Source organism: Ovis aries, chromosome 3, assembly GCF_016772045.2.
Source record: "Ovis aries strain OAR_USU_Benz2616 breed Rambouillet chromosome 3, ARS-UI_Ramb_v3.0, whole genome shotgun sequence".
Classification (NCBI taxonomy): Eukaryota; Metazoa; Chordata; class Mammalia; order Artiodactyla; family Bovidae; genus Ovis; species Ovis aries.
Window position 1 is genome coordinate 35,609,952 of NC_056056.1, and position 15,601 is coordinate 35,625,552.

Here is a 15,601-nt window from a genome sequence, read left to right on the forward strand (position 1 = left end):
CCAAAGAAGACATATAAATGGCCAACAGGTACATGAAAACACACTAGTCAACATCACTAGTCATCAGGAAAATGCAAATCAGAAAAAAAAAAAAACCCACAATCGTTGTCACACCTGTTAGGATGACTATTATCAAAAAGACAACAATGCTGGCTAGGATGTGGAGAAAACACCTGAACACTGTTAGTGGAAATGTAAACTGGTACAGCCACAACAGAAAATAGTATGGCTGTTCCTCAAAAAATTAAAAATAGAACTACCATATGATCCAGCAATCCCACTTCTGGGTATATATACAAAGGAAATGAAACTATCATCTCTAAGAGATATCTGTATTTTCATGTTCATGGCAGTAATATTCACAGTAATCAAGGAACTGAAACAACATAATGTCCACTGATGTATGAATGCATCAAGAAAATGTGGTATAAAAATACAATGGAATATTAGTCAGCCTTAAAAGAGAAGGAAATCCTATCACTTGCAACAACGTTGGATGAAACTAGAGGAAATTATGCTATGTGAAATAAGCCAGACAGAGAAAGACAAATACTGCATGGTATCACTTAAATGTAGAATCTTAAAAATAAAAAGCATTTTTAAAAAAGGTCAAACTCATAGAAACAGGAAGTAGAAAAATGGTTGTCGGGGGCTGCCGGGGAAGAAATAGGGAGAAGTTGGTAAAATTGTATAAACTTTTAGTTACAAGATGAATACAGTCTGAGGCTGTACTCTATAAAACAAGGTGATGGTAGTTAACACTGTATTTGTGTAATTCAAACTTGCTAAGACAAGGGTGTGTTAACTGGACAGGGCAGAGCAGAGGAAGCCTTTCACAATGTACATGTTTCAAATTATCACATTATAACATTACATATCTTACCATTTTGTAAATTATACCTCAATAAATCTGAAAAATGAAAGAAAAAGTTTTTTCCTCATCTGTAAAATTAAGGTATTCAACTAGAAGAAGACTCTGGTTTATTTTCTGATATTCTGTGATTCAATTTTTCTGGCTTTGAAGAGGACATGGATGAGGATTGACCCAGCATGAAAATCCAGGGTGGCTCATCAGCTACTAATGAGAACTGTCGTGGGTCTAGAGGAGACACCCGTACACACCCTCTGTGTTCCGTTTCCATGGAGTTTGGTTCTGGAACGCCGTGTCTGTGAAGAAGGTGAAGCATATTTCCTGTAGGCAGTTGCTTATGCTCCCTAAGCCCTCTGGGAAAGAGGCTGCATGACAAAGCTGAAAGCTTGTAGCCTTAAATATGAGAAGACCTGGATCCTGGTCCTGAACTGGGCGTGCGAGTCAGCAATTCAGTCACCCTCTTTGGGTCTCCATTTGCTCGTCTCTAATGGACAGAATGCCCACTCTGACAGCCTCACGAGACTTGGAGAGAGTCCTCCCCAAAACATTAAGTGCTAAAACAGGCGTATTCTTAGGAGAGTCCTGTCAAATGGCTGGTGGGAAAGAATGAAGAATGTGTGAGGCAAAGAGTCCACAGTTTGAAGGCACAAAGGACGCCTTAAAGATTTGTACATTCTGGAAATTAAGATGAAGGCTGGACTTTGTGAGTCTGTCTGGTGAGAGGCAACGTGGCATAGCTGTCGAACCTGTAAAACTGGTGGATCTTGATTCCAACGTTGCCATTTATGAGCTGGGTGGCTGCAAAAGTCACCTTTTTTGAGTCTCAGTTTTCTCATCTATAGCATGGGTATAATCTTTGGCCCTGCCTATTTCCTAAAGTCATCCCTTGATCAAATAAAATCCTTGTTTCTAAAAATGTAGTTCACTAGAAAGGCCATCACATCCTGGGCGTCAGTACTCCTGGGAGAGTCAGGCACTTAGCAGGAACTCTTAGTAATTAACCTGGCTGAGCACCCAGCAAGGCGCATCCAGGCTATGGCATCGGCTCCAGCATGAGAATAGATGGACGAGACAGACACTACACGAGACAGTTTGTGGGCAACTATGAGACTTCATCTGTGTCTAAAACTTTCCCCTCCTCCCTAGCCTAGAGCCTTTCCCATTAGATTCACTCCCACGAAGCATATTCAGTTGAGAGAGGGCTCAGAGCCCAAGGGTGTCCAGGCAAAGGGCAAGTAGGGACTAGAATCCAACCTCAATTCCACCTGGCAGGGCCTGAGCCTGCCCAGAGGGAGGGACGTTTTTCTCTAATTCTCATGGGCAGCCTTGCCATATGCACCAGCTCATCCCTCCGCTGGAGGTTAGGAAACAAGTGATCAGGGTTTAAATGAACAAACGCTCCCCTGAAATGTGAGTCACTCTTCCACTGCCTCCCTTTAGTAAACAGAACTCTGGAGAAATAAAATGCCAACTGGTGAATTCTGTGTGTGTGTGTGTGTGTGTGTGTGTGTGTGTGTAAACCTTAGTCCTGGAGGGTATGGCAGGAGAGGGTTGTATAATGAGACCCACCCAGGAAACCTAGTGTGGGCCCTGGGAGCTGGTAGACGTGGGCCAACGTGAGAGGAGTGAGCAGGGCAACATGGCACCCCAGAATATGGAGGGTAGCTTGACCATCAGAAACTTGGCTAACCTCAGACTCTTGCTGAAGATCAGTGCTTCCAGCTTGGGCTGTGGGGGAATAATCAGTGTGTGATATTAGGAGGGGTCCCAGGACTCCACCCTCTGACCTCTCAGGTGAGCCCTTGGCCTTCCGCCAAAGTGCTTGCTAGAGTGCCTTCACCCCCTCTCCTCATTTTGGCAACATGGTAGACCTTGAGCACAGCTAGGTAGCCTCAATCCAACAGGAAGGAACAGTCAAGGCCACTCCAAGGTCACTGCATCCACAAGGATTCTGGTGACTCCCATGCCCCTCCTTTCTCTCCAGATGAGACACTTTATTGTCTGGGGTGTGCCAGTCCTCCAGGGAGTTCTGGGAACTGGACTCTGGGCAAGACAATAAAGAGAGACAGTGGATTGTGCCATTGTGGGAAGGGAAGAACGCTTTCCTTTAGGGAGGGCAGCATAAAAGCCCAGGGTGTAGCTCCCTATGAACCTTGGCAGTGCAGCCTCGCAGCCAAGGGCACACTCACCTCATAGGCATGTCCACCAGCTTTCTAGGCAAGCAGAAGGGCCATAGCAAAGGGCTTTCCTTCTGGCGGAATGAAGGCTCTAGCCTAACCCCTCCCCATGGAGTCCATCTTTCCTCACTTTGGAGTTGAGAAACTTATCCATGGAGAAAAGGAAAAGAAAAAAAGGACATATCTAGGGTAAATTGCACACCAGCCCCCAGAGCTCCAGTTTTGAGGAATGGAAAATAAAGGCTACTTATTACCAGAGACCTTGTTGGTATGGATGAAGGCCTAGACATAAACACTTCAAGACATTTATTCATTAATTTATGTTTGGCTACACTGGGTCTCCATTGCTTTCTCTAGTTGCGTTGAGCCTGGGGCTCCTCCCGTTGCAGTGGCTGTTGTTGTCTTGGAACATGGGTTCTAGGTGCACAGGCTTCAGGAGTTGTGGCCTGCGGGCTCAGCAGTTGTGGCTCTCAGGCCCTAGACCGTGCAGGCTTCAGTATTTGTGGCTCCCAGGCTCTAGAGCCCTGGCTCAGTAGTTGTGACACATACATTTGATGCTTCGCAGCATGTAGAACCTTCCTGGACCAGGGATTGAACCTGTTTCCCCTGAAATGGCAGGTGGATTCTTATCTACTATACCACCAGGGAAGATTCCTTCAATTTTGATGCAAAATTGATCCGAAGGCCAAAGAACCACCTCCTTTCACAAATGGATAATATATTAATACAATAACGCAGTTGATTCTTCTAGCCCTCATTTACAGCCCATTCACATTTCTCATATCGTTGTCTGTGCTTTTTGATATGTTTGAACATCCACAGAGCGTTAGGAGAAGCACTCAGCTATGTTCTCCCAGTTATCTCAGAGAGCAATGGATTTTCTTTTTTATCAGGCTTCCCTCTGGGGCTCATAATAGATCACTATGAAGAAGCCCACCCCTAAAATTTGTGGGGCCCAGCACAAGAATACAAATAGAGCCCCATTTATGTAGATCTCCATTCATGTAGGTCTAATATTTAAATGCTACAGATCAACCTAACAAATAAATAAAAAGTTATACCATCCTAACCAGGGCTTCCCAGACAGCACTAGTGGTAAAGAACCTGTCTGCCAATGCAGAGAGACGTAAGAGACTCAGGTTCAATCCCTGGGTTGGGAAGATCCCCTGGAGGAGGGCACAGCAACACTCTGTTTTTTTGCCTGGAGAATCCAGTGGACAGAGGAGCCTTGAAGGCTGCAGTTCACAGGGTCGCATAGAGTCTGACACTACTAAAGCCACTTAGCACGCATGCACACCATCCTATCCTAATGAATACATGTCCACATTGCTCAGAAAGCCAGCTCCGCAGTTAGAACTCTTTTCCTCCTCAGAATTCACCCCAATGTAGAATTCACCAATGTAGAATTCACCCCCAAATGCTCAGACCTGGGCTCATGGACCTTTCTTCCCATCCCCCATCACCTGCCCATATCCCAGCCCATATACACAAGCTCCCTCTACACACCCCACTATCAGCCTCCCATATGCCACCCTTTGTACAGACTGGCCATATTGGCTGTGACCTCAGGAAAAACCTGGGAAGGAGACCTGAAGAAGGCTGGAAACAGGCTCGGGATCATTTAGGCAGCAAATTCTAGGTACTATAGAGAATCTTTAGGTAGCCAGAGAAGGTGATAGAAGACGTAAATGGGCTCAAGACAGTCACATTTCCTTGGTCTTACAGACCCCTTACCCATCTATACCCATAGAGAGAGGCATAGCTGAAAGACGGTCATGGTGGGGGTCCTGTAAAGTCCAGGGTCCAGGGTAAGAGAGGGTATCTAAGGACATTATCATTATGTAAAATCTGAATCCAGGAATTCAGTGCTCACCCAGATCACTCCCTATGACTCTGGGCAATCCCCTTCAACTCTCTGGGCCCAATTTCTTCATTTATGGTTTGAACCAAGAATTTTTCAGTGCTTTTACAGACATCAAATCCTATGCATCCTCTCCAGATTAAATTCCAGTAACACATATGGAGTACCTATCATGGGCCAGGTGAGTGCTTTTGAGTACATGGTCTTATTTAATCCATTATTCCCCCACTGCACACCCACTTCACAACCAGATAAATTTATGGAGCTGTGCCCAGGTCAACCCATTCCAGTACTCTTGCCTGGAAAATGCCATGGATGAAGGAGCCTGGTAGGCTGCAATCCATGGGGTCGCTAAGAGTCAGACACGACTGAGCAACTTCACTTTCCCTTTTCCCTTTCATGCACTGGAGAAGGCATTGGCACCCCACTCCAGTGTTCTTGCCTGGAGAATCCCAGGGACGGGGGAGCCTGGTGGGCTGCCATCTATGGGGTCGCACAGAGTCAGACACGACTGAAGCGACTTAGCAGCAGCAGCAGCAGCAGCCCAGGTCAAACATCCCAAAGACTTTCAGAGATGGAACTAAAAATGATGCAATTCTAAGAGCATCCAGGAGGGAACCTAAGATTCAAAAAAACCCACAGCCCACCTACAGCAGCAACCATGAGGGGCTGGCAGAGAGGACACTATGAAACAGACCTGGGGGGATGGGTGCCTCCTGCCTAGTCCACAGGTGGAGAGCGAGCTATTTAGGACTGCAGTGCAGACACAATTTCATACTCACAAAAAGCAGTTGAAAGTTCCTGGGTCATTCTATTTGTCTTTTTTTTTTTTTTTTAACTTTTTGATGGTGCCACAAGGCATGCTGCTGCTGCTTCGCTTCAGTCGTGTCCGACTCTGTGCGACCCCATAGACGGCAGCCCACCAGGCTCCCCCATCCCTGGGATTCTCCAGGCAAGAACACTGGAGTGGGTTGCCATTTCCTTCTCCAGCATGGTGGGATCTTATTTCCCTAACCAGGGATCACACCCACACCCCCTACACTGGAGGCACATTCTTAACCACTGGACCACCAGGGAAGTCCCTCTCTTTGTTCTTAAAGGGAGAAGTCTGGGCCAGGCAAAGAGAACAGCAGTGGGAGAAGGGAAGCTAAAATCAGAAGAGACGTTAAAGTCAGTTCTGGGATTCTTGTGCTGAGACTTGAGGCAGGTCTGCAGACGTTTGGGAACAAGGCTTCCCATCCTTTTTCTCTTTCCCTAAGATTCTCTAGCTTGTGAACACATCTCTCCCTGAATACCCCAGTTCTTGAAGTCAAGTTGATTCATGTACTTATTCTCCTTGGTTAGCTGGCCCTCCTCAGGTCACAACCTACTATTTGACCTTGAACGAGTATCTTCATTCTCCAGGCCTCAGTGTTCTCAACTGTAAAATGAGCCTTCAGAGGACTAAAAGAGATAGCACCTGTTATGTGCCTGGCATAGGATAAGCAGTCAGCAATTGTCAGGTACTAAGATTATCCTTTCAAATAGGAGAGCAAGAAAAAGACTGAAGCCAGTTTTGAGCTGATCAGCCCTGCTGTCTTCCCTGAAGGACAGTGGGCCCTTATTCCCCAAGGACATTGCTCTCTGGCCTGTCACACCAGATGCAGGACAGCTGGTAGTCACACAGCAGAGTCGGTCAGCCAAGCACACCGCATACCCGGGCCTTATCAAATATTGATGGAGTGTATAATGTCTTCTGAACACAATACGCCTCTTCTTGAATATGAGCCCTACCTTCTCTGACCCCAGAGGAGGGTGACGGTTTTCCATACCTCTTAAGCAGCTGTACATCTAGGGAAACTTGCCCTCGTCAGGGGCAAATATCTCAGAGTGTGTTATCTTTTCCGCAGCAGGAGGAAAGCTCCCACTGCCTACTTTTAGGTTTTTCCTGCTAGGCCAGCTCCCCAAGAAAGAAAGGGATGGAGATGAAAACTAATGTTGGAAGCATGTCTTCTGTGTCAAGCACTGTACAGAGGGCAGTGCAAACATTGTCCAATTTAACCCAACAGGCCCCCTATAACATGGGTTTGTAGTTGAAGGCGGTGGGATGTAGACTTGTGTCTAAAATCAGTGCGCTTCTGCTGAGAGTACTCAGGAAGTGGGACCAGAAGGCAGGAAGTGCCCAGGATCCAGGTGGGTCTATTCCTGGGACCACTGCTCCGGCTCAGGCATGCCTGGCTGTGCAACCTCCTCGAAGGCTGATCACAGAGTACAGCCAAGTCAAGACTGTAAGTCCTCTCTGTGCTTCCAATGTAGGGCACACAGGTTTGATCCCTGGGCGGGGAACTAAGAGCCCGCATGCTGTGAAGCGTGCCCAAAACAAAACAGAAAGACAAAACAACAACATCAGCAACTCTAAGTTCTACAGACTAGTGCTTACCAGGAGGGAGAAGGAAGCGGGTAGGCACACCGTAGAAGAGTAACAGGTACAGACTATTAGGCTTTAAATAAACTGCAGGGACTTCCCTAGTGAGCCAGTGGTTAAGAATCCAGGCTTCCACTGCAGGGGGCAAGAGTTTGTCCCCTGGTCGGGGAGGTGAGATCCTGCATGCCATGCAATGTGGCCAAAAATAAAGAAAATAAACTACATGGATATATTATACAACAAGGGGAATATAGCCAATATCTTATGATAACTATAACTTTTTAAAATTGTGAATCACTATATTATACACCTATAACTTATGTAATATTGTACAGCAATAAACATCTACTTCTGCTTTATTGACTGTGCCAAAGCCTTTGACTGTGTGGATCACAATAAACTGTGGAAAATTCTTCAAGAGATGGAAATACCAGACCACCTGACCTGCCTCCTGAGAAATCGATGCAGGTCAGGAAGCAACAGTTGGAACTGGACACAGAACAACAGACTGATTCCAAAAAGGAAAAGAGGTACGTCAAGGCTGTATATTGTCACCCTGCTTATTTAACTTATATGCAGAGTACATCATGAGAAACGCTGGGCTAGAGGAAGCACAAGCTGGAATCAAGATTTTATTTTGGGGGGTTCCAAAATCACTGCAGATGGTGACTACAGCCATGAAATTAAAAGACACTTGCTCCTTGGAAGAAAAGTTATGACCAACCTAGACAGCATATTCAAAAGCAGTCCATCTAGTCAAGGCTATGGTTTTCCAGTGGTCATGTATGGATGTGAGAGTTGGACTGTGAAGAAAGCTGAGTGCTGAAGAATTGATGCTTTTGAACTGTGGTGTTGGAGAAGACTCTTGAGAGTCCCTTGGACTGCAAGGAGATCCAACCAGTCCATCCTAAAGGAAATCAGTCCTGAATATTAATTGGAAGGACTGATGCTGAAGCTGAAACTCCAATACTTTGGCCACTTGATGTGAAGAACTGACTCATTGGAAAAGACCCTGATGCTGGGAAAGATTGAATATGGGAGGAGAAGCGGACAACAGAGGATGAGATGGCTGGATGACATCACCAACACAAGGGACATGAGTTTGAATGAATTCCAGGAGTTGGTGATGGACAGGGAAGCCTGGCGGGCTGCAGTCCATGGGGCGCAAAGAGTCAGACACGACTGAGCAACTGAACTGCAGCAACTATATTGCAATTAAAAGAAAAAACAAAAAAAAACTAAATTCTATGGTTCCTTGTCAAGCAATCCCTGACCAGCTCACGTCTCCTGACCCTCTGAACTGAATCTTGTTTTCAGATTCTTTGTAAATAAAATTCCATCTGTTCTTTTAAAATCCTCATCGATAGTAGATATATGGGGCCCTGCATAGGTTGGGGCAGGATGGGACAAAGTTGTGGCACATCCATTTCTCAGCACAGTTTCAATCAGTATTTGCCTCAAGTTATTTATAATCAACTTACAAGTCACAGGGATTGTGCTGATAATCAATGGTATTTATAAAATGCATGAGAATTTAGAAATTAACTCCATATTAGGGCACCACCAAAGGAAGATTACACATCTCCTGGGATCTTCATGACACCCTGATGAGGTCATCAGGATTCTTATGAAAAAAACGAGTCAAAAAGTGTTCAATGACTGCCCCAGAGGTAGTGCTGAGCCAGGACTGGAATCCCAGTCTTTTTTTTTTCTTCCTTTCCTTTTTTTTTCTTTGCTGTGCCATGTGACGTGTGGGATTTTGGTTCCCTAACCAGGGATGGAACCCAGGTCCTCTGCAGTGGAAGCACGGAGTCTTAATCACTGGACCACCAGGGAAGTCCCCCAAGTCTGTCTTACAAATGATATTTAATATGAACCATCATTGTAGAGGGCTCTCCTGGTGCCTCAGATGGTGAAGAATCTGCCTGCAATGTGGGAGACCTAGGTTCAATCCCTGGGTTGAAGATCCCCTGGATGAGGAACCCACTCCAGTATTCTTGCCTGGAGAATCCCCATGGACAGAGGAGCCTGGTGGGCAGCAGTTGATGGGGTCTCAAAGAGTCCAACACTACTGAGCGACTAAGCACTGCACAGCACATCATTGTAGGAGCCAGCGATTTTAGCAATTAAATAAATATTTGTTTTAAAAACGACTGGGGCAAAACAGAGAAGTAAAGTGGAATGGCTTGACTCTGATCACACAACTAGCCAGGATTTGAACCTAAGCAACCTAGCTGCAGGGCCTGGTACTTAACCATCATATCTTCCTCTGTAACAACTTAATTTCTACACCAAGTTCCCTTCCACTGGGGAAGCAGAAACCTAAGCTCTGTCATTTTGTGATTTTTCTTCCCTTTTCTCTGAAGTGTGTGCAGGTTCTAGTGGCAGAGGTAGGGTAGGGGCAGGGTGGGGTTGGGGTTTGCCAAGTCATCTCATGTTGAGGTGGTCTGGGGTTGGCTGACCCCTCAGGGCCTCAGCCATCATGCCCCGTGTGGGTAGCCCTCACTGTCCACTGTCCCCACCTCCAGAGGGGTGCCATGCTCAGGGCAGGGAACTCACTCCCCTGTTCTCTGCCACGCTGGCCCTAGGAAGTTCTGTGAGGCAGGCCAAGGCCTAGTAGACCAAAGCTCACCATGTGGCCATCCCCTCTGCGGTCTGGTGACCTTCCCAGGGCTCCCCTGCAGGGTGCCAACAGTCTCTCATCCTCCCCCTCTCTTGCCCCCGAATTTCAATATCTTGTATTTCCCCCAACCTTTCTGTCCACACCTGTAGCCCCATCTGGCCTCCTAAAGGTAAATTTATGGGGCCCCAAAGATGAGGGAAAAAAAGAAGAAACTTACCTGGTAGCTCAGCTGGTAAAGAATCCGCTTGCAGTGCAGGAGACTCCGGTTCAATTCCTGGGTCAGGATGAGCTGCTGAAGAAGGGATAGGCTATCCACTCGTATTCTCGGGCTTTCCTGGTGGCTCAGCTGGTAGAGTCTGCCTGTAATACAGGAGACCTGGATTCGAGCCCTGGGTTGGAAAGGTCCCCTGGAGAAGGGAATGGCTACCTACTCCGGTATTCTGGCCTGGAGAATTCCAAGGACCATATAGTCCATGGGGTCATAAAGAGTTGGACATGAGTGAGCAACTTTCACTTTCGCTTTCAAAGATGGGAAGGGGCTTCCTAGGTGGCGCTAGTGGTAAGAACCCACCTGCCAAAGCAGGAGACATAAGAGATGGGTTTGATCCCTGGATGGGGAAGATCCCCTGGAGGAGGGCATGACAAACCACTCCAGTATTCTTGCCTAGAGAACTCCCAGGGACAGAGGAGCCTGGTGGGCTAAAGCCCGTGCAGTTGCAAAGAGTTGAACACAGCTGAGTGACTAAGCACAGCACGCAGCACAGGTAATTATCTACATACATGCACATATATATGGAGGAAGATCCAAGAGTGGATATAGTAAGGCTTCACAGTCTAACATGTATTTGAGGGAAATCTTACAGCAGGTGAACACTGATCGACCAAGAAGAGAGAAAAGGCAAGTATTCATATTTCCACCCAGTCAACCCAGGGATAATAACACCACCCTTCACAGTGCCAGAGGAATTGAGGGGAGAAGGTGGTGAGTTGTTTCCTTCACACTCGAATTACAGTAAAGGTGAGACAATTAACTTCATTCATTCTTGAGCACCTGCTATGCGCCTGGTACTAGTACCTGATACCAGCACCTGGTACTGGGGATTCAGCCAAGAACAAAACTAACACACAAAACGTACAGCAGGTCCAGTGTCAGTAAGAGGCCACAGAGTCCAGCATTCCAGGTGGATGCCATGGCCATGCATCCTGAAGAGACATCAGCTCCCAGGGTGAGGGGTGGACATGAGGTCAGAGACAGAGGGCTCTTGGCAGAGAACCTGATCACAGTGAGCGCCCAGTAAATGCAGCTACTGATGGTCATTATGAGTCTTCCCCAGTCAGGAGCCATTGCTGTTTGGACTCCCGTGGGCACCTCCACTGTAGCCATGGGGCCAGGCCAAGGAAGCCATGTGCTCTACATCAGGCTGGGTGGCCCCGGGGTCCAGTGTCTCCAGTGTTGGCAACGCAGCCCCAGATGTTGGCTCTGGCACAAGCACTCCAGGCCCCTGAGCCTAGAGAGAAACCTGCTTCCCAGCACGACTCCCACATTCCTTCTGGGTGGAATGCCTTTATATGGCCAAGTCCCGTGGGCAGGGATTTAATTAACTCTTTACATGCCTTCACAAAACTCTGCATGGGAGAACAATTCTTCCTCTATCCACGGAAAACGCTGATGCCAAGGGAATGTTTATATTTGGTGATTCTCCAGTCTCCTCTTTATGAGATTCTGCAGTGCCAGGTAACCAGGGCGGGGATCTGTCTGAGCACCTCAGGGACAGGACTGAGTCATTCCTGGGGGAGTGGGAAGAGTTTGTTTAGTTGGTTTTGAGTTGGGCAAGAATGTTGCATGCCTACTGTGTGCAAAGCATGGTGTGAGATATACAAAGTTGGAAAAGACATAGCTCTTGATACAAGAGAGTGAATACACAGTGGTGAAAAAAAGGAACAAGTAATCTGGGTTTCCCTGGTGGCTCAGACAGTAGAGAATCTGCCTGCAATGCAGGAGACGCAGGAGACTCGAGTTCAGCCCCTGGGTCGGGAAGATTCCCTGAAGAAGGAAAGGGCAACCCACTCTAGTATTCTTGCCTGGACAATTCCATGGACAGAAGAGCCTGGTGGGCTACAGTCCCTGGGTCACAAAGAGCTGGACACGACTAACACTACTTGCTACTACTAATCTGGAAGAAGCATGACCCCCCCTAGACTATCCAGAGCTCAAAACCCCAAGTTTTAACACAGGGGTCTGACAGGAAAGGGAAAAGCCAGGGCAGCTATTTGATCCTCCCCTCCTGCCACCCAAGGGGGCTGGATAAGGTCAGTCTGTGAGAGAGGATCTCTGCTTATCTGTGACACACCCGCTGAACTGGCCTGTGTAGCCTGGCTGCCTTATCAGAAGCCCTGTCTCACAAGGCCAGTGAGGGTCACAGCAAGGAGGGTGGTGAGGTGGCTCCAGGTCCCCAAGAGGAAAATGAAAAAGCTCAGTCTTCCACTAGACTGCAGAAGAGCCTTCTAGAAGGTCCTCTGGACACCAGGCACTTCCTACATCAACCTATGGCAGGTGCAATTTCCACTCTGAACTCTCTGAAGCCAGTGGCCCCTGTCCGTATTGTCTGTTCCCTGCCCTAAACCTCCAGGAGGTTACGTCCTTACTGCCAAGCTCCTGTGTCAGCTGCTCAGCCCAGCATCCCAAACCCACCCCGTCATCGACAGCAGGGACACTTCCAGCATCTCCCCAGTACTCAGGCTGCTCAGGCCACCTAGAACAGCCTCCCCTGCCTCCATCTGTTGAAATCCTGCCCCCTCCCTCAGGGAGACCTCAAATGCCCTTTCCCTCACAGAGGCTTCTCTGTTCCCCTAACCCCCCCTTCCTGCCTGCCCTACCCCCGCTCCTGAAACGCCCCTGCATGTCATACCTGCCTGGTGTCACATGTCTCACTCCAGCCAGGACGGGCCTCTCTTACTTCATTAACTTGGCAGCTCCCTGAGATCAGCCTCCATCCTATCCCCTCCTTCTCCCTTCCCCAGAGCCCCTTGCAGTAAAGGAGCTCTCTGTGCTCCTAGCCTCTCCGTGTTGTCTGCTGGCCCTGCTCCCCTGCACGAGCCATGCCTGGCCCCTCCTTACAAGGTGATGGTCCGGGCCACTGGAAGCCCTCTGGGGAGATCCTTTGTTGTTTGGCTTTGGCGTTCATTCACATAAAATCAAATTGCTATGAGGTCCTAATGGACCCTTCCAACTCCTCCTTTCCTTGAAAATCTTGGCCTAGTATTTGGATTTTTTTTGCTTTAATTTTTGTTGGAGTAGAGTTGACAATGTTGTATTAGTTTCTGCTGTGCAACAAAGTGAATCAGTTATACATATATATATATGTTTCCACTCTTTTTAGATTCTTTTGCCATATAGGTCATTACAGAGTATTCAGTGGAGTCCCTTATGTTATCTATTAGTTACCTATTTTATGTATAGTAGTATGTATATGTCAACCCCAATGTCCCAATTTATCACTTCTCCTTCTTTCTGCCCTGGTAACCATAAGTTTGTTTTTCTACATCTGTGACTCTATTTTTGTTTTGTAAATGAGTTCATTCATATCATTTTTTCAGATTCCACATATAAGCAATATCATATGATACTTGTCTTTCTCTATCAGACTTACTTCACCTAGTATAATAATCTCTAGTTGCATCCATGATGCTGCAGATGACATTATTTCATTCTTTTTATGAATGAAATAATACTGACTGAGTAATATTCCATTGTGTATATGCACCCAAAGAGAACTGACCAGAAAGCCTCTCGTGTGCGTTCTTTCAACACTGACTTCACTCAGAATTTTCCACAGGAAAGAGGCCCACTCCAGAATCAAGGAAGTTCATCTCTCCCAGCTTTCGCGTGAGGTGCCACCTCTGGTTCTCATCCTGCCTCTCTGATTATCCTGACTTCTCTTCTTGCAGCTCCTCAGTCCCTGTGGCCTCCAGCCCTCTTCCCTCCTTGATGGTGTCTCCCTCAGAGGATGGGCCCAGTGCTACAGCTCCTAAGATCTCTTCAAAGTTGTTGACCTGAAAACTCCAGACCTCAAGTTCCTACATTCCATAGCCCTCTGAGCATTGGTGCTTATACATGCACTTAAGATCTTTGCAAATTTAAATCCCCAAGTGCAAACGCTACCCTCCTCCTGGACTTCTGCCAACACTACCTCCAAATGCAGGTAGGGCCTTCAAAACCCCACTCTGGCCCCAAAATGCTCAGTCACTCTCAGAGACGGGAACTCTCAGAATTTACCCCTAATCTTCCCTTTCCCCTACCCACGTCTCTTTCCCCCTCCCACCCCCACCTTGCTGTGGTCACCCTTCCTTTTTTCAGGCCAACCCTCCAGCACCAGGCACTGATGGACCTTCCCTGGTGATCAGTCTTCTTGCTATTTCCCAGCCTCAGGCTTGGGTTCCCTCCTTCACCAAGATGGAGTAACAGACCCTCCTTCAGCCGGGTCCTGAGTCCACATATTGTTCCCTGCTCATAGCAGCCCCCACCAGCCTCAGGAACTTTCACACAAACTCCATCACTTGATCAAGTTGCAAAGTCCAGGTGTAACGCCTCTTGGCCCTCAATGCCCACAGCCACTCACTCTTCTGCTGTAATGATTTAGGAATCTCCCTCTTTAGTTCCTTCACCCTTGTTTGTCATCCCCTCAAACATACTAACTATACTCCCTCTCCTAACAGCCTCCGTAAGCCGTGGCCCCAGTACCATTCTAGAGTTCAGCACTTGGCTGTGAATCTGCCTCACACTACATGGTGAGGCTGGAGATGGGGCTCATCAATCCTGAACCCCTAATGTTGAGCAAAGGTCTCTTTATATCATATTGTGCTTTAGTCGCTCAGAGGAGTCACCAGGCTCCTCTGTCCATGGGGATTCTCCAGTCAAGAATTCTGGAGTGAGTTGCCATGGCCTCCTCCAGGGGATCTTCCCAACCCAGAGATTGAACCCAGGTCTCCCGCATTGCAGGAAGATTCTTTACTATCTGAGCCACCAGGGAACAGGCGCTCCATAGATGAAGAATTGAAAGAGTGCCTATCTGCCTGCCACGTGTAAAATCTGATGAGAAGTCCTAGGGGGACCCTGAACTTGGCCCCTGGGAATGGTTGGATGTGGGCATACAGACGGATAACAGCAGCAGGGCAGCAAGGGAGAGGTCCCCCCTGAGGCTGCGGGACTCCCGAGAAAGACGAGGCAACCAGAGGCTGGAGCTTCAGAGGCATCTACCAAAACAGGCAGACTCAGATGACTAGAAGGAATGTGAGGTTAATGCAGGGAAGAGAATGGGGAACAGAGGAGAGGATTCGAGAGCCAAAATGGCACTTGGCTTATTTGAGCCACCAGGGAAGCCCACTTGGCTTATAAGAGACAGTAAGGACTTGTTTGAGGAGGGCAGGTTGGAAAAGTGGGCCGGAGTTCAATTGCAGGGGCAGAAAAATGCCAGGCTAATAGCAATAACTTAGCTAACTTTTTTTGAGCACCCACTAGATACCAGACACTAATCTATGTTTGTTCATGAATTATCTTGCTTACTCTTTACAAACTCCTGAAGTAATTACTACGACTACGGCCATTTTACAGATGAGGAAACTAAGGCACAGTATGGTTACGTTATTTGCCCATCATAGGATGGTT